The sequence below is a fragment of the Melanotaenia boesemani genome, chromosome 19 (genome assembly GCF_017639745.1).
Source record: "Melanotaenia boesemani isolate fMelBoe1 chromosome 19, fMelBoe1.pri, whole genome shotgun sequence".
Taxonomy (NCBI): Eukaryota; Metazoa; Chordata; class Actinopteri; order Atheriniformes; family Melanotaeniidae; genus Melanotaenia; species Melanotaenia boesemani.
Genome location: NC_055700.1, coordinates 22,180,127 through 22,200,663, shown reverse-complemented (window position 1 = coordinate 22,200,663; position 20,537 = coordinate 22,180,127).

The following is a 20,537-nucleotide window of genomic DNA, read 5'->3' as shown; positions in this document are numbered from 1 at the left end:
AATAACAGATTTCACAATACATTCTGATTCATACAGATTACTTAAAATGCAATAAGATATAAAGTAGTGTAGAAGAATTTTGTAATTTGTGTGCTACTGAAATATTTCCTTACATAAAAAAAAACATATCCCAGTCATCTTTTATTATATTAATAATATGTGTTTTGTATTTGTGGCACAGTTTGTTAAAGCTTGGCTTTGTAAACATGGACTCTACAAGTCAGTCTGAGTTGAAAAGATTCTGTGTCAGTTTATCTGACAAAATTTAAATGATGTGCAACATTCCTGAAATCTGTTCTTTTCCGAGAGAAAAATTTACACCAGTTATAGAAGGTTTTACATGACAAAAATTGTGTGTACACTAGATAAAAATTAATTTTAGTACTTATTGCATCTTTTTAGTTACTCTTTTATTCATGCTGTATGTGAAGGAGCAACATAATGGGGCCTCTGAAGCTTGCATGCTGTATCCTTACTGCTGCATTCACATAAATGGAGTCTGATTTACTAAAGAGAAGATGAGAAACACCCTGGGGTTATTTGGCTGTTTGGTCACAGTCATCTTCTCAATTATTATTTGTTCTTTGAAAAATTGATTTGTGTTTAAGGTAAGAAAATCACCCATTGTGAAGTCCCTGTGGGTATGGGTGCAAAAAATTATCTGGCCAGCGCAGTTGCCAGGGGCGTAAAACGGAATTCTGGGTCCTATGTACAAACCACTTTGGCGGGCCCCTATTTAGATTTAATCGATTGCTTTCACACATACTTTTCCAATGGTATAACACAAAGGTAATAAGTATGATCTTAGTTTCACTTCTAAATGGTAAAGTAGCTTCTCTGGTCAGAGGACTGGTTTATCTGGCAGACAATATTCTGCATTGCTCAGTCTCTTACTGTCTTCCTGTTCCTCAGCGTTCTTCTCCTCAACCTTCTCACTACCTTTAAAGCAACCTTCACTTGCATCTTCTGAATCTCATTTAGTCACAAGGACAAGCCCTACACAAGTTAGATGGATACAAAATAAACCTGCTTATAGCATAACATACAATAGAGTCAAACGGTGTGTTACTAATGCTGGGCTCACACCAAATGATTTTTACGGTCGCAGACTAAAAATGGAAGTCTTTAGGAAATCTTAGGAGTTTTACTGGAGTCACAGCATGTTCCCGTCATCTTGGTCGTTAGGTGTGAGCTGGTAATCTGCGCTGTTTAACGTCAATCTTTCCCTAGTCTTGGATCTGTGACATTATCAAACATGTTTGATATTATCGCAAGTTGCAGTGACGAAACACGATCAGCAACCAATAGATGAGCTCTGACAAAAGCAGAAACAGGAATCCCAACAGTCAGAAAACCGGCAAAAACGGACTCAAAAAAAGAAAAAAAGACAAACAAGAAGCTGTGATGAAACGTCGTCAGTGGACCATCCAGAAAGAGGAGCGGATGGTTATTAAGAAGTAAACGTGGGCGTATTTATGTATTACAGTATAATGATCTAACAAATGAGAGAAGAATAGAAACTCATTCATCCCTCCAGATTCTGATGAGTCGGTGTAACACCTGGTGGAGATGTAAAGCCACACTTAATAATGATGATGTGTAATTCCCTCCTGAAGTGAAATTCTCCCCTTGTTTGCTTTACTGTGGGCAGATCAGCCCTGTTTGATAACAACTGTCCAACATATCACAAAAAAAATGCTAAAACAATCTAGTTGTAGTCTTGTAAATAGTGACCCCAAAAGTTTCACAGTCTTTGTCAAATCTCAGTCTGAGACTAAACTGAGACTTAAAACTCTAAATATTTGTCTTTAGATGTGAGCTGGTAGTTTTCTAGAGTCTTTTGCAAATCTTTTAAAAGTCTTCTGGTGTAAGCCCAGCTTAAGATTCTTTTTTCTAAATCAGCTTCAGATGACTGTTTGTAAACTGAATAATTTAACAGCCTCCACAAGCTCATCTTGTCTCATCTTGACCATGTGGTTCATGATATTAAGCTTTGCTAATACTGATGTTTCAGTGGTACTGAAAGGTACATATGTTTGCTATGCAATACGCCATTTGCTAGGATACACCACCAAACCGAATCACATTTTCTTACTGTAAACTTTAACTCTATGTCTTACATATGCAGGCTGATGAACTTTCTGATATATGCCCCTTATTTTCTAGTTAATGCACTGAATGAAGTAATTTAGTAATAATTACAACAGAGCCCCTTTTCCATGTTAGATATATTTTAAAAGGTATTGACTCAAAAGCACCAACAGTGGGTGATATAATGATCAGATTATCAGTCATTGTTGCTTTAAAGTTGAAAAATTCTCATTCTGTTTTATTTTCTTACTTTAAAATGATAGGTCATTTGTTTTCTACATTACAGACTTCAGGGTCTGGTGCATTCAGTTCTTCAGAAAACACAATGCCAGTGGTATCTTCACAATCCTGAAATTACAAGGAACCCATTGATACCAAATATGTCATGATTGATCGTTGGGAAAGGGCGAACATATCGATACAAAGTGGAACTGAAAAGAGACGGAATTTCTGGGGTCAAAAGAAAGTCATAACCAATCAAATAACAATCCCTACCAAAGCTCAGAAGGCATCATATGAGGTGATGTCATATGCCACCTCATATGGACCATATCCCAGCACATCACCGACATGGCCCAGGACATCAAGTGTCAGTTGATTGACACAGATGTCTTAAACTCTTCCCAGCTGCTTGTTTTAATTAGGCACAGTTTTGATGGAAAACTTAACAAGGACACGCTGTTTTGCTTTCTGCTGAAAGTGAATGCACAGGTGAGTGCATTTTAACAACACTTGACAACAAACTAAAAGGAGAGGGGCTGTCTTGAGATCTGTGCATCAGTGTGTGCACTGACAGTGCTGAAGCCATGCTGGGGAAAAATAAAGGACTAAAGTCTTACAAGTTGTGTCCCACATAAACTTAACACACTGTATTATCAAGAGAGAATTTGTAAGTAAATCGCTCAATCCAGAGCTTAAAAGTGTTCTTGAGACTGCGATAAAAATTATGAACCACATAAAATCACTTCCTCCCACCACCAGGTTGTTTGCCATTTTTTGCAATGAACTAGGAACAGAGCATCAGGGCCTGCTATTCCACACAGAGGTCATGTGGCTTTTACAGGGAAAGGCAGGACGAGTTGCGCATATTTCCGCTGTAGCATGGGCGTCAGCTCGCTAACCACCTGACTGACCCTGACTGGTTTTCAAGGTTAGCGTATTTGTCTTGCATATTTGACAGGCTGAACAGACTTAACATGACATTGCAAGGTGATAATACAAGCATTATTTTGCTCAATGATAAAATCAGCACATTCAAACTGGATTGCTAGACTCCACAAGATGAAAGCAGGATGGATGTTGATATATTTGTTTCCCAAGCTGGAAGAATTCATGAAAGTGAATGGTCTGAGTATTAACACTGTGAAGAGGTCTATCACTACCCACCTTAAAGCCCTACTTGAAAACTTTTAACAAGTTCTTCCTTAAGGAAAAACTCTGAAATAATATGACTATTTACTGTAACACTGTAAGCACAGGTCATCTGTCATCCAACTTGGTTGAACTGTTAAGCGGCAATATGTAGAAAGCTTTTAATTCAGACACTTGCTGAGTTCTGGATTTTAATAGACTTTCTGTGCTCCGAGCATATTGCCCAACCATCTCACAAGGTGAAAATAACTGAAACATTCTCAAAATGTAAAATAGCGCCCTGGTTACTCTGTGTTTATGGTTGTTACTTTCATTGAGAGATTCTTCTGCTAAAGTGGAAATGAAGTTACTGTGTAAAAATTAAAACTGGCATTGACTACAATGTTCAGTGACATATTCAGCTTTATTCTGATAGTAACTTTAATAGTAAAATCATATCAAGTTTGTCAGGCTGTTCTGTTCTTTTATGTTGTCGTGCCTGTATTTGAGTGCACCTATTAGTTCACTAGTCCTATGCACATGTTTTCTCATGTTGGGGGTCGCCAACCTAGTAACAATTAATTTGGGGGTTGTGGGCTAAAAAGTTGGGAACCCCTGTTCTACAGTGGACACGTTAAAGATCTAATTAAAAAAAAGAAAGATTGGATGACATTTTTCTGTAGATAGACCAGTAAGTGTATCATGTAGTTCCAGTGTTTTTATGAGAAGTCAGGAATGTCTGGAATGGACCGTTGTATGAGGAAGGGATGTGGCACCAAAGCATCTCAGACCAGTTGAGACATGAACAAGAGCGTCTGGTGCCAGGATGTTTCCAATAGATCCTTAGGCTCTGTGGCCTCCGAGATGGATGAAGATGACATCATATCTGGAGGCTGGCTCTTTCTTATGCCTTTCCTAAACTTCTTTTGTGGGGCCCACTGCTGCACTGGTGGGGAAGGCTGTAGTTTTTTTAGCCATAAGGAATTGTTACTGCAAAAATGCTGAGGTGCGTAGCAAGTGTCAAAGTAACAATGAATGTGAGGATGCAGATCTTCCCTGCAGAATACTGAATGGCAACAAGATCAGCAGTCCATAGATTTCCCCAAAACCTGGTAATCCACACTAAAAAAGCTCACTGTCCCTTTCAAGTTTTGTCTTTTATAAAGACAAATCCGCTTAATTAAACCTGGCATAAGAAGACATTACAAGAAAGAAAGAAAGGAACATTAAATAGGCAAACATTTGCAAACAGTTTAGAGATAAAAACATCCCAACAAATAAGTCACAGTTTTACTATTCATACTATTAAACTTAAACACATTCAAATATTCTTTTTGAAAATGCCCTAACATAAAATATATACAACAGCACCTGGTTGAACCTGCAGTTCTCGTAAAGTTTTTCTCCTCCTCCTTGTATCCTGCTGAAGTGACCCATTAATCAGTTAAACCAACATGGGGACAAATTTATTTTTATCAAGGTTGTGCTTACATAAAAATAAGTGCCTCCCTCCAGAGTTAATTAGCATGTACTCTGATAAAATTCTTCTGCTCTGCCACAAAGATGTCTGGGGGGAGATATTTAATACTTTAAACTCCACTTGCCCAAATGTTTCTTTGTAGTAAAATTAGACTATTAAAATTACTTGTAGTATCCCTACCCTTACACTATGATGCTAATTGTAACAATTACCACCAAATGATAAATCCTTAGAAAAAGTTAGGGAATGACAGACAGAGATTTACAAGACAATCCTGACTGCTCATTGATAACTTGATGTATAAGAAATGTCTACTTTTCAACTAATGAAACAAATACAGAATGCTTTGCGTCCTGTGTCACTGAGTCATCAGTAGATTCAGAAGAAAAATCACAAAGAAAATTCCATTTGAACTGGTTGTACAAGTTTCATAGTCATTTATGCTGCTTTCCTGCCCATTTATTTGTTTGTTTGTTTTTCTTTGTACTCCCAAGAAATGATTAAACACATTTTGAGCTATTCCTTTAATTATGATGCTGTTGTCTTAGGCTGCTGTGGGACGTCCCACTTTTTCAATGCCTGCTGACCTCTTTTTCTGTCCTTTCCAACCAGGGCTGGGCACAGCCTTTATGGGGCCCTAAGCATAATTTGATTTGGGGGCCCCCTAACCATCACAGCATGACTGATTCTTAACCATGACTGGCCTTTGATAATTTTATATACTGCAAATGAAACACAGCCATTAATTTAAAGTGTATAAAATGATCAAATGATCCATTCAGTGTTCAGTGTCTCAGCTTAAAAAGACTACATCTGTAATTAAACTTTAGCCTAAACTAACCTTCACCTGGAGTCAGACTGGGTTCTCAAATAAAGCCTTAGTGCTGCTATATAACATTGCATAATATGTAGATAAATGCATATGATGATAACGAAATTATCAGAATGTGTATATTTCCTAGCAATATATTTTTTGTCTTTTAACATGCCAGTTAAATAAAAATAAAGGTAAACATCTACAGTAGTTGATGAATTCCAACTTTTACATCAGACACTAACTTCAAGCAATGCACATCATTTGCATGTGTGAATTACATGGAATAAAGCACAAAATGCCTGAGCGATTTGACTTTGTACTTTGGAGCCTGCAGCATAAAACTGCAGCAGATTATAAAAATCAATTTACTCTTAGTGGGGCTCCATATTTACTGTGATGTTTACAGATAAATGGATGGAAAAAGGGAGCACCAGGTCTGTACTAAGAGTGAATATAAATGGAGTTGTGTGGCATCAGAGCTGGAGGAATTTAAGAGTTTAGTTATGTGTATATAACTCTTCTGCCTAATAGAATGCTGTCAAAATTAGCTGCTTGATTATGCACATGCATGGACATACTTTTACTAACTCTGAACAGTTTGTGGGAAACTAAAATAGAACAAATGCTCAAAAAACAAAACAAACAAAAAAAAAACTTGATTAATTGTATTTGTGATCAGTTTATCACTTCACTTGTATGTGGTTTTTGAAGGAAAATGTCTAGCTGTTGCTCGTGATCCTGTAAATAGCATTTAACCAAAACTAAGCCTCCATTGTGAGAAAATTTGCCACTCAATCCCTCATATTTTACATAGCATTAGTTATTTGAAAATGAACTACACAAGGTACTTTAGATCCACCAGTTTTTTATGCGTTCTAAGGGGTCATGCACAAAAAGACACACATTACGACTGCAGATGAACAGCAAGGGTCCTAAATTGTGTTTTCATAATGAATAAACAATAGAGGACACAGGAATCAACCTTGTTTTTATTATATTCCAGAGGCTATTACAGCTAGAGTCAATTGTTGGTTTGTCAAAAGAGAGAGAGAGAGAGAGAGAGAGAGAGAGAGAGAGAGAGAGAGAGCTGGAGCTGACAGTTCAATCAAATTGTGGGTAATAGTTCATTTTATCTGTGTTTGCATTCCTAGGGTGGTATCATGACCAGACACCTGCAACCTAGAAAAAATGTGTGCACAGTAAGAGGGCATGCATCTTCAAATAGGGCCAGGATTTGAGTCAAAGATTTTAATCATTGCTGGAATTATCCTCGCCTGCAGGCATGGCTCTGTAAAGCCGTTCTATCCTTGGATGGACTCGGATCTCTGTAGCACAAGCTAGTAGCTTCTCGTAGCCGGGAAGATTTACTGTCAGGAATTTTATTGACACTGATTAAAGTTGTAAGTTCCTCACATGTAGTTTAGTATATAAGATAACTAGATAAGCAGTGGAGAGTAAAACAAGTGTTTCTTTTTCTCTTTTTTTGAAAAGGCATTTATTGAAACCATTCATCTGAACATCTAAGCGCATACAGAATATTATGTCTGCAGATAACACACACCAAAGCCTCCTTTACGTCAAAGCAGAAGTTGATCCTAGTTGACTCCAACCAGCTGACATAGTCGAGTGAACCCAGAACCCAGGTGGATTCTGGAAACCTAGAACATACAAGAAACAAATGAAAAGAAGAGGGACAAAAAAAGTTAAAATGGCATAAAGGAAGAGAGATAAATATGATGATTAGAAGGATGGATGAGGGAGAGAGGAGCATGTATGAAAATGATGGAGGAAGGACAGTTGGGGATGAAAGTTTGTCATGGTGAATGTGTGAGGAAGGGTTGATGAATACACAAGGGAAGGATGAACAAATGAAGGGTTAGGGTTAAAGAAAAAGATGAACACAAGTGGGTGAAACAGATACAAGAAGGCTCACCAAGTGATTACTTAATCTGTTAACCTAAGTTAACAGGTTAACATAATTTATTGAAACACTGAGGCTGATTCAAACTGAAAGGGGCTAAAAAGCTAAATAGAACTGGCAGATCTAAATCTCTCTAATACACAATCTATTTCATGATTCTCATTTTATTTATTTTTGTTGATCATCATTAAGGCCATCAAAATACAGGTAAAAGTTACAAGAAAACTGTCATTTAGAGCAGAGGTCCCCAACCCTGGTCCTCAAGGCTCACTATCCTGCAGGTCTTACATATGTCCCTGCTGCAACACACCTGATTCATATTAAATGGTTCTCTGACAAGCTCTGCACAAGTATGCTAATGAGATATTAATTTGAATCACATGTGTTGCAACAGGGAGACAACTAAGACCTGCAGGATAGTTAGCCTTGAGAACCATTGTTGGGGACCTTCGATGTAGAACATGAATGCTCTTGTTGTAATTCGCTGAGAGTATTTAAATGCAGTTTTGATGGAGCTGTTTTTAAAGTTTGTCTTGTAACAAGTATGCACGGACACAGACATCGGAGCATATTCAATTATAGCTACAGTTTCCACATACAGTAACAAACACAAGATTAATAGTACAACAACAATACAAGAGCAGCCTCCGGTATCATCATTTTATTCTCACTGGCCTAAAAGCATTTTGCCTGTAAACAATCACTAGAAAAGGACTGTCTGCAAAACAAGAAGAGCATTTTTCTACAGTTTGAAAATATACTTTTAGTCAGCTTTATGTCAGCATGTTTTGGGAGGAGGATGTATCAAAATTGCCTGAACTCAAGATGCAGGGTTATATAATGAAGAGCAAGCCTTCAAATATCACACCAAAACTTATAACTTATCATCACCTGGGCTGCCTGGGTGAAACTTTGTTCCAGTGTGAGAGGCAAGAGGGAGGAATCCTAAGTATTTAAGGAAAAAAAATCTTGAATCTAAATGCAAATTAGAAAACCACCTCCACATGAATGTATATTGGTGGTGATAGTTAGTTTGGGGCAAGTGTGTACTCCCATGTGTACTAACTGCGTAGGGAAAATTCTGCATTACGTGTTGAGCAAGCCTTGAAGGGGTGGCTGAAGCTTCCTGATAAGGGCAGTGCAGTGCAGATGTGTAGTCTATCGGGACACTGCATGAGGTGTGTGGTGTAGTTACTGGTTTGGCGCTGGTGTTCTCCCTTATTCTAGCTGTCACGGTGTTATCTGAAGAGACCAAGGGAGCTCCTTTGGGGTAAATGTAAGTGAAATCACAAAAAGGATCAAATTACACTGTCTCAAAGCCTGCAAAAGTTTTACTGCTATGGCGGGCTCTATAGGTTGATGATGCTCCCAAGCACAATGATTTTGATGTAGGTCTGTTATACTGTCAGCAGTACAGAAAAGTGCAGCCCATGAATGTGTTGAAATGAGATTGCTCATGAGTGGCGATCCTATCCTTGGGAATTTTGGACTGAATGAGTATGTTTTTTGTCTTTCTTGCAGCATTGAAGATTGTTATTGAGGACAGTGAACCTAGCATGAACGGTCTGCAGCAAAAGCCACAGACTTTGCAATGATTCCTTCTAGTTACAGGCAAAAATCTTCTACATAATGGAACATCTTTATGGCTAGTATAGAGATGACAGACTATGTAGCAACATTCCCACTGCAGATGGATTGACAGAAATGAACAAAAAGTGGAGTATTAAAACAAAAGAATGTCTATGAAGAGAGCTTTAAAAGGATGAGAAACAGAGTGAGGCTTGTTAGCGATCATTGTGCAGCAGAAAGTCAGATAACACATGTGATGTAAGTTTAACTTCTTTTTTTTTTTCCTTTGGCCTTGGAGCAGATGGCTACACAATCAGTGACTCATGCACTGTCATGCAGTTGCTGCTGTTTTTCTTAATTTCTTTCAGGTGTAGGAAATGTTGCTGCCGAATGTTTTAAAGCTGCATTTTTTCCACTCACTAGTGGGTTTACTTTAAGTGTGACGATAATTGTGAAACTGAAGCATTTGTCACTGAACCTCTGGCTAATATCTTAGGTTTCAGTGGTGTGTCAAAATGATCATGTATGCACTAAGAACATGTTTTTTAATGCTTTTCAGCCTATATTAGTTTGTTTTTTAATTTTGTTGTTTGGTAATACAGTAGATAAAAACTGAGATTTTAATGCATATGCTCAGATAGCCATGGAGCCCATTTCCCAGTACTTCATAACACTATACAACATAAATTGAGAAAACGTCAGAGGAGGTCATAAAAAGTGAATGTGATTTAGTTCATTTTGGGACTGTGAACTTAATTCTGCATTTCAGCGTGTGAAATGAAACCCTACCTTAGCCACGTATGTTGTGTTATGTGTCATGTTTTTGGACTGCATGATTTCAACCAGTACTAACCATCACACCACTGTGCAGTCTGTTAGAGACAATAAAACTAAAGCAAAAAAGTAATCTCAGTAAGTCTTTTTTTTCTTTTTTTATAATTTTATTGAGGTTTATTGGGACACACAGTGGATATAGACAACCGCTTCTCAGCTACCACTTTTAGTTACCGTAAAAAAAAAAAAAGTGTTAAAAAAAAAAAAAACTGGTAGTACACTATTTTTCATTTGTATAAATGCAAGTACAGATGATATAACTGAATGCATATTTTAGGCTTCACTTTTTATTATAAAGACTTCCAAATTTGGTTTTCAGTGACCAAAGCCTCATTTATGCTCTATGCTAGGGCTAATCAATTCAGTCCTTCACCAGGTTTTCTGTGTATCCCTGCAACACACCTGAGTCAAATTAATGAGTCATTGTGCAGAACCTAATAGGCAGCTGGATTGCAGCCCTTACAGAACTGAATTGAGTAGCCCTGCTCCATGCTAAATATGTATACAGAGCTTTCTGTATCTTGTATTTTGGTCCATTTGCAGAGAGCTTGCAGATGCGTAACGACATAGCAAAGTAGTCCCACCGAAAATCATGGGGGCAGTGTTGCGAGGTATACCTAACATGTGACCAGCGAAAGGAACAAAGTAGAAGCCACAATGTATTCAATGGCCACACAGACCACTAAGCTTCCCTTTTTATGACTGAGATTATACATTATCATGATCTCCTCCACTGTCACAATGTTGCTATTGTCTAAAACTGATTTCAGAACTCAGAGGTGAACCTCAAACTCAGTACTGCTTTCTAGTAGATGTATTGGCTAACAACCATGTCATTGTAAAGCAATGGTTCTCAAACTGGGGGACGGGCCACAGCAACATGAGGGGGGCATGAGATTGGGAAAATGTAGCAGACAAACTAATGTTTTGACATATATATATATATATATATATATATATATATATATATTCATGACCAATTCAAATAACTGATGACTTCTTGAGCCGAATTGGAATATATACGGAGTGAAGAAAAAATTTGATACTATGGTACTTCTTTTTGGAGGCCCTCCTGTATTTTCTGGAGCAGTGCAGGCTGAATTGAAGAAATCAATGAAGATAATCCTCACAGTGCTACTGGCTTTGTCCAGATGAGGGTGCATCAAGTGAACAGATGTAGATGATAATATCTTATCTGTATCCCTATGATGGCAAGTAAACTGTAGGGGGTTCATCAAAGCACTTATTTGCTTGTCTTGGTAAACCAATAAAAATCTCTCTAGGACTTTTATATTGGGGGTTGTTAGGGAAACTGCTCTGTAGCTGTTGAGGACAGTTGGATGACATTTTTAACTACCGGCCCAAAAGAAGTTGTCTCATACAGGACTGAAATGATCTCCTGGTTTAAGGCTAAAAAGAAATACTGCAAAATTCCACGTAGCTCGTTCATGCAGGCTTTCATGCAGCATGGAGCTGATACCGGGACTGACAGCGTCACAGTACTTGACTGTTGGAGCCAGATGGACAGGTGCCAGTTTAAAAACTGGTATATAATACGACTGACTCCTCCTTGAGACACAATTTCTCTCACTAATGACAATGCTCACTCAGAAGTGTAGATTTTACCAACAAATGATGAGTTTGCTACGTGATTAGCAACATTAAAAATAGAAAATGACATAAAAATGCTGCTGACAGCTGGCATGTGCCAAAGGCAAACATGCTTGTCTAACAGGAGGTACTCACACAATAATAAGCAAGAAGGGGTGCTATAACTCCATATCTGTTATAGAACATCATCTTAAATCCTTTGTTCAAATGCGACAATGGTGGTTAGAGCCATTATTATCACACAAGAACACCCTTCTTATGGGACTATATTTCCAGATAAATTGGATGAAGCACTGAAAAGGGAAAATTAATTGGCACCAAGAGCCCAAGAAAAAGGAGATGAAATGGATGGAAAACAGAGACAGAAAAGTATGAGTTGGCATGCCCTCGTAGTATTTTACATTTTACTTACTTTGTCTTTCGTTTATTCTCTACCAGTACTTTGGGATTTGTAATAAAGAAAATAAAAATAATTTTGTAAGGACTGCTGCTAATGCACGTTTTTCTTTTGCATTTTAGGCAAATAGAAACTGTTTCTTTGCAAACACTAAGTAAGGTTGTTTGACATGATAAAAAATATTTTCCTATGAATACAAACGTTTGCAAGTAAAAAACTTTTTCAAATGAAAGTCAATATTAACATGGCTACAAATAATTATTTAGAAGTGAAACGTGACCTTATCTTAGCCACTTCTGATTAACTTTGGATCGAGCTATAGATAATTATGGATACACCTTCTGTTGGGTTGTGAACAAAAGAACTGGCTATCAGTTTAGCCTTGGAACAACTAACATAGATTAAAAATAAAAAAAAAAAAAAAAAAAAAAACATCTCTGCTTGATGTTAAATTGGCTCCTTTGTTCCTCTTTCTCTTGACATTTTACACTGCTGTGATCTGATCTTATGATTCTACATTTTATCTCCATTTTATTTATTTCTTCTCTACCAGATTGGGGGGTTTGTTCTTTGTTTTGTATAAGTTTGAACTTTTTTTTTTTTTTAATCGATGAAATATAAAGCTCCTTAACGTGCTTTATTGAATGGCCATGACTATGCTTTTTACATCCTTTACCTTGCATGCTAAAAATCTGTTAGCTTCTTTGACCAAATTCATTTCAAAGTAAACTAATTTAGCAGAGGAGTTGTGATTATAAAAGCTTTGTAAATCTCTTCAAAACTGTCCCGGTGCCTGACAGGTCTGTGCCAAATCAGAGCAGTATTTCAGCCAAGAGAAAAAATGCCATATTTGACTTACAATAAAGAGCTTTGCAAAAGAAGCACCCAAGATTAGCTCACTTAAGTGATGAAGAAAAGGAAAGGATTTTGAGAATCAGAACAGTTATCAAATTAAACTGCATCTATCCTATCCTATCTATCTTCTGGGTCACCTTTAATGACGAAATATGTCCTGTCATCTCTCCAACAGCCCCACAGAACTGCATCAAAGAACTTGTGACTACTTGCCCAGTATCACCAGCCCCTCAGTAATGACCCAGAAACCAAGTTTAAAAGAAAAGAATTGGACTAAAGAGGTCATTTGAAGTTATTAAATATATAATATGTTTAATCTTAGCGTCAATCAGCTCAACCCTAATGCTTCAATCTACATGCAGTCTGTGTAGTTCTTTGAAAACAAGTATATTGTATCACATTAAGTCTGTGCTTGACATTCACAGTGCAATTTGACATTGCAATAGAACAATTATTCAAGTAAAAGGTTGATTTTTACTTGATAAGTTTCATGTAATAAGATGAATTTGAGCACATTGTATTCAGTCCATAAATTGTTGAACCCAAATGTAATTTTAGCTTTTCTTTGTCTTCCATTATGCATAAAAAGACATCTTGATAAGCATTACCTGATATAACAATGCCTATAGTCTTCTTTTTCACATGGAAAGAAAACACCTCTCAGCAGTTCTTCATGAAACAACATGGACATTATTTAAGGAACGAAACAAATGGGGAAAAACTCTTGATAGCTAAACAAGAAAGGTATATTCTATCAGAGTTGTACAAGTAAAACAACATGTTGGAGAATTTAAAGCTATTCCACTGATAGCTAATTAACTAAATGAACAGCACCCGCAGCAATATATCTCCACTTTTATTTTGTCCTCACACATCCATTATAGCCCAACCTCATTTCTGTGCACTGTGTTGCACAGAGGCAGAAAGGCTGTGTCTCTTTTCCCACTCCTTCATTTTTCACACCAGTGAAGATCCCTCTCTTTAAGTGAATGTGATAAACATGGCCGTGGGCCCCTTGAGGACTCAGTGCTGCCCTCTGGGTTAAAGTGCCACGGTCAATCATTAGATTATTGATCAAAGAGAGTAGCTGCATTCTGATTGCAGAGTGGCAAACTCTCCAGCATTAGATACCATAGGACAGAATTGCATGCATGCAGAGCACCTGCAGTTTGCACAGGTCTCCAAATGGAGATTGTGGTTTTTAGAGATTACAGTATTAATGACATTTAACACAGCAGGCATAACACCATTTCAAGCATTATACAAACTCATTTTATTTAAACTCTACTCTCATATGTGAAACATCTTCTGCCTTATTGTTTGATGCATTACAACAGGATTTTCATATCATCCCAAGATATTTACCTGCATGTGGCATTTTAAATTAAATTAGGGAATGCTTTTCATTTGTGTTGGCTCCACACTCCAGTGACAGACTGAGGAAGGCAGGAGGAAAACCAATATATGCACTGTGTGACTTTTACTTTAGCATGCTTTTTTTATCTCTACTTACTGTAAATACCAAGATTACAACATGCGAAGGTAAACCCAACCTTTCTCACCACCTTTCACATAAAGCAAGTCTAGATAGAAAGGCGATTAAATCCGGAGGTTAGTCTGTGTATAGAGGTGAACCAAGTATTTCTTGTCAGAAGGTCAGGGGTCTGTATACTTTCAGGCAGTTTTTTTTTCTTTTGAAAGAAAAAAGAAAAATGTATTTCTTATTTTTATTTTCTAAATCAAATCGAAAACTGGATAGTAAATTGCAATCAGTTTTTGAATTTGTGCTCAGAACCAAAATGGAAAATACAGATAAATGCATAGACTTGAGTTTTTTCATCTTAGAGTAGTCATGTGACTGCACATCAATAGCTGTGTCATTTGATCATAATGATGAATAGACAGAGAATGCAATATTTCTTGTCTTTGTTTAATCTGTGCATTAAGAAAATTAAATTGATTTTATGTGTTATGCAATGAAATTTGTTTCCACTGGTATCCCTACATACTGAGCAGTAAAACAAATAACTTATGATCCACCAACAATTTACACCACCGAAGGGTGCTCACTACTCTTTAATATGAGGTGTCTGTTGTTTAATTCTCTCTGCACACAACCCATCTCTACATTCACCAAAGAACAGTCGGCTGCCCTATTTCAGCCCCAGGGAGCAGTTTTTGGGGTTAAGGGCCTTGTTCAGAGGCCCACAGTGGTTAACCTACACAACCAGTCTGGGGACTTGAACCTGTGTCCTCCAGCCCCAAGTCTGCCTCTCTAACCACCGGGTCATGGTTAGTTAGTTCTGGTTTTTTTTAAGCTTGTGAGCGTCATCTTGATGTTGTAAAATTTAAACATTTAGCACTCAGTCCAATCTTATAGTCTTGTGCAGTGGCCCTGTTGGTAAGTAACTGGTAACAACGTCATCTGGTATTACTTCCTATTCCCTTCTGAGCCATACTCATGTAGTGAGGCATGTGGTTACTTATCTTATCCACTATGATGTCTAACAGAAGCTGCTATGTTGTACAGAGGCAGGTTATTAGCTATTAAACCAGCCCCCTTCAGAGGATCCCTCATGATCAGAACTGTCCAACCTTGGGATAGGTATCGGGGATAGGTCCCATCCATTAGCAGCTGCTTCATTTGTAATGCTAGGCTCCCATGAAGTGGAGTTAACCAGTATGTATCATATCAGGGCCTCAGGCATATTTGAGAATCCTTTTTGGATTTGTACTACTGTAATAGTTACTGGTCTTGTTCTGGGTGCCTGCTGTTGTCAGCTCATGAATCCACTAGCCATGGTGCACTGGTCTGTTGCTTCTCTTTCATAAAACTGTTCCAGTATTGCTCAGTCTCAGCCCTGGGTGGATCCATTCTCATATGCTACCAAGAGCATACCTTGGATAGTTGAACAGAGAACATCCTTTTTATCCTCATGGCTTCGGGTTTGGCAGTTTCCAGCAGTAAGGGCATCTTGTTGCATTTTTTACCAGTCTTTCTGTTTGCACTTTTCTCCTGGCTGTTCTGACAAATATCTATGTGACCTTGATTTTAGCCTCAAACCTTCTCTATAGTGTAGAATAAACCCATAGGAATTGTATGTAGCGCTGCATTCTTATCTTCTATCAGATTCTATATTAACACATTAGGAATAAAAATATATTTATCAAATGATGTCAGAATTAAACGGGTTCCAAATTTAACAAAACCCCCTTTTACCAATTATCTGTAATCTGCTTAAACACATGAAGGTCTTAAATTAGCCCCAGGGTGCAATGAGTAAAATGCTAATTTTACAGTTTAAGTACAAAATAATCACTGAAATCATGAAAGAAAATGGGAAGACAAGTACAATAATTAATCAAAAGCTATTTCAAAGACATGAATGTGCAAGACTGTGTTGCTGAGATCCCCACTGAAGTTAGCATGTTGAATTCCTAAAGGCACCCTATCACTTATTGTATTATCACTTTGTGTCTTGAAACATCCAATCGTTCCTTCAGTTCAACATAAGAACCAAAAGAAGAACCACTGCTGCATTTTTTCTTTTAACCTTTTTATGTTTTTGTTATTCAGTGATTTACAGCTTTTGTCAGTAAAGGTGAATGACAGGTTGTCCGAGAATCGAACTATAAGAGCAACAACGTGAATTAAAACATTTGCAGTAGCAAAAGCTGCATTGTTGTGGTAATAAAGAGTGTCAGAAACCCTAAGATGTTTAAATTCATCTGTGCTTGCAGTCACTGTTTGTACACAATAGTTCTCTCCCTGAAAAGCTTATAAGAAGTGATATAGAACTGCATAGCATCTTTCATATTAGAAATGTTAAAGTGCTATGTAATACAGACACAGAGTTCATGCTTTAAGTGGAAGAGTTAGTAATTTGCCACAGAGGGTTTTGAAAAAGGGAATTTCACGCTGATTTGTTCTACCCATTTTAGAGAGGCTCAGATTGCTGCAGCTACTGTTTTGCATTTCAGAAAGGAATTATAAACTTATTGACATTGCTGTCTACCTTGGTGTCTTTTGTTTTTCTACTGGTGATGAAATTTAATGCTTCAAATGAAAAGGTCACCATAGAAATAAAAATGTGTGGATCTTTTCGAATGCTCCAGAATGCCAGAGGAATCCCTCTCTGAGGAGATTCGTGATGTGAAAGCTTTTAGAACAACTGCTGATACAGAATATATAAAAAGGAAAAAAGTGCTTGTGATTTTCTTGGAGAGTGGAAGAAAACATATGGTTATAAATAAAACAGTGGAATTGAGTTGATGATCTGCTACAATGGACTCTTTGTATGTGAGGCAAAAATCAATAATCAGAGTACTTTTTCTGTACTCTCAAGTAACTTTTTAATAATTCCTGAGCAAGTGCAGCTTCCCCACATTTGTACAGAATAGAACCAGAAGAACAAATTGAGTCAAAATATATATAAAGGCAAAGAGGTTGTAACACTTTTAATAAATTCAGACAACTGTTTTCTTTCAGTGATTGAATACAGACATTTATGCATCCATGAACATCCCTACAGCAATAGATGTGACTTTTCCAGCTCATACTTAGGTTAGGTACCTATGCAGCTGTACTGTAGATGATCATTTCTAACAGCTATACTGAAAATGTAAGCTGAGTTATATTGATATTGAAACAGTATTGCTATGGCCAATCAATAGGCACTGCTAGAATATTCCAGGCAACTTTTGCACTTATGATCTTTGGCTCTACTTTATATCCATTATTTTGTCCAAACAACACTCTACACCGGACTTTATTTTCTGTCAGTCATGATGGTTCTTGGTGAAAACACCTTTTTACTTTTGGTGAAAATGTGTTATTGTTTGTGGAGCATGTTAACTTGAATTATTAACCATAGCAAACTGACTGAAATATCCCTTGAGTTGTGGTGTAGATTGGACTAAATGTGGACCAACCAACAAGCCTTATTGGCTGTCATTATGGTTGGTAACAAACAATTAATTTTCCACATTCTCATTTAGGATCAGAAAAAAAGTCAACAACTATCCTACGTAGCTTTTAAATAGCTCTAAAAATGGCTCCCTAGTAATATTCCCTTCCCAGTTTTCCAAACTGAGAGCACCCTGACAGCTAAGACACTCTTAAAAAACAAATATTGTGTATAGTTCAGGTTTTATATTGTGCCATGTTATGTGAGAGAAGCCACATCCAATGGGGAAGCATTAGCAGTAGTTTTCTACTGTTTTTGTAACTAGTAAACCCACCGTATACATTAATTCTGATTCTGATGATTTGTGGGTGGCAAAGAAGTAAAAATGTAAGTAGTAGCAAGAAAAGAGTAAGGACTATGGAAAAATGTGATTTAAACTGTAAATATTTACTTGAGAATCAGAGGCCTTACAGTGGAGAACTGAGCAATTTACATTTTGAAGGGTTTATTATGGAAGTACAACTATTGTGTTATGGACCAATGTAGGTTCACAAACTCAATACACCACATTGGTACAGTATAAGATATACTGCATGCCATACTTAGTTTGACTTAGCCGTAAGCAGTGATATAGAATTCATACTAGAGCTTCATGATATTTAACAGAAAAGGCAAAACTATATTAGGTGTTTAACTTTCAGTTTAAGTAAACAAGACAGCTTAAAGGCAAGAGGATTTAGTTTAATCCTCACACCTCCACACTTTCTGTTTGGAAAAGCTCAGTTTACAATTAATAATCCTATTCCTGTCTCCAGGGCAGTGGTGTGACTGTTTCACCAGCTCTTCAGCTCACAGTACAGCACAATGAGCTGCTTCCACTTGGGTGAGCAGCTGATAGTCCAAGTATGAAAGGTTTATGGAGTCATTAGTAAGGTTTTCATATGTCTTGCCACTTTTAATCACTTCACAGCTAACAATTACATCTCCTGCCAAAGAGGTAGGAGGAGGACACACGAGATGTCCTTCAATTAATACATAAAAGGGCCGTGCTTCTTTTTTATTTCTGTCTTCCCAAACTGATGATGTGGATAGCAGTGCAACACATCCAGCTATTCACTGAACGGGACAAAGTTTACATTTACTTTAAAAAGGCCAAGTTATGGAAACTGAGAAATTTAGACAGAGGCTCTTCAAGGTCCCATATTATGCAAAATTCACTTTCTAAAGGTTTTCTAACAGTCACATGTGTCCTCATTGTCTGTGTATGATTTACGTCCATTTATGTACAGCACTTTGTTTCAACTGTGGTTGTTTTAAAGGGCTTTATAAATAAAGTTGAGTTAAGTGTATGAGGCCGAAGAATGAGAAAGTTCTGTCACATCACTAACATGTTTAACTTTTTAGTGAATGTGTGCTCAAATGAGTGAGTCTGAGATCTTTCCCTTTGTGACCTCATGAAGGGAAATAGCCACTCACCTTGGTAGTGGATATTGCCATTGACCCGTTTCCATGGCTATCTGAGCCTTCCCTCTAAAATCACAGAGTGGCCGCTGGCAAAAGCCAGATCCTCTCCATGGAGCGGGCGTGGACAGGCACCACTCATGAACATTTAAAAGTTCAGACACAGAAACTGCCCATTCTTAGTAGAGCTCACTATACTAGAGCCATATAGAGGCCACACAATATATATATATATATATATATATATATATATATATATATATATATATAGCAAACCGTCTATTGAACAGCCAGAACAGGAATTTCTCAGGGTAACAAAACCTCATCAAAACAATCTAAAGTGTCCACTGACACCAAACCACACACAAGTCACAAAGTGTTCTCTTAGCAAAACAGTTCACAAAACACAGTTTTCTCCACTAACAACTGTTAAGCAATTCAGCTAATACATGCTGAGCGAACCAAACAAGAGGTGCACTGTGTCCTACTAACACAGCTGCCATGATCAATGACAGGTCCTCCTATTTAAGGGCGAGGCATCACTCAATGATTTCCAGCTGGGGAGTGTGGGAGCAGTAAGTAAGTAGATAAGTAAATGTTTATTTATATAGCACCTTTCAAGATAAAATCACAAAGTGCTTAACAACAAGATAAAACACCGAATAACAGTAATACAGAGATAATAAAAACAAATAAAACTAAGTAAAAGCAAGTTTAAAAAGATGTGTTTTTAGCTGCTTTTTAAAAGAGGTCATGGAGTCCACAGATCTCAGGCCTAGAGGAAGGGAGTTCCAGAGGACAGGGGCCACTGCTGCAAAGGTAGCGACCAATCGGCGATGCAGAGGGGAGGAACTGCAGCTTCTGGTCCACAGCAAATCCCGAGGCAGCACTGGCACAGCAGCATTTGCATATTTTCTCCACTCCAGTGTTTTCCTCATAGGTGTTCTCTGCATTGGGAGCCATGACTGCTCTGGCCACATGGTTGTTGCCACGGGGATTGTACTTTTCGGCACGGCAGCTTTATCGTTGTAGTATCAGCCTGTTCTGCCCTGATCAGGGTCATTCCCATGGTGACAGCCTTTGTGGTTGCAGAATGGGTGTGCTCTTGGTTTGGATGGAACCCTAGGATATAATTTCCTCACCTGGTGCCAGGACAAACATTTGTTTATACTGTCATTGTTAATTAAATATTATTAGTTTTTTTGTTTTTTTGTTTTTTTTATGAGGATATAAATAATGCAGAC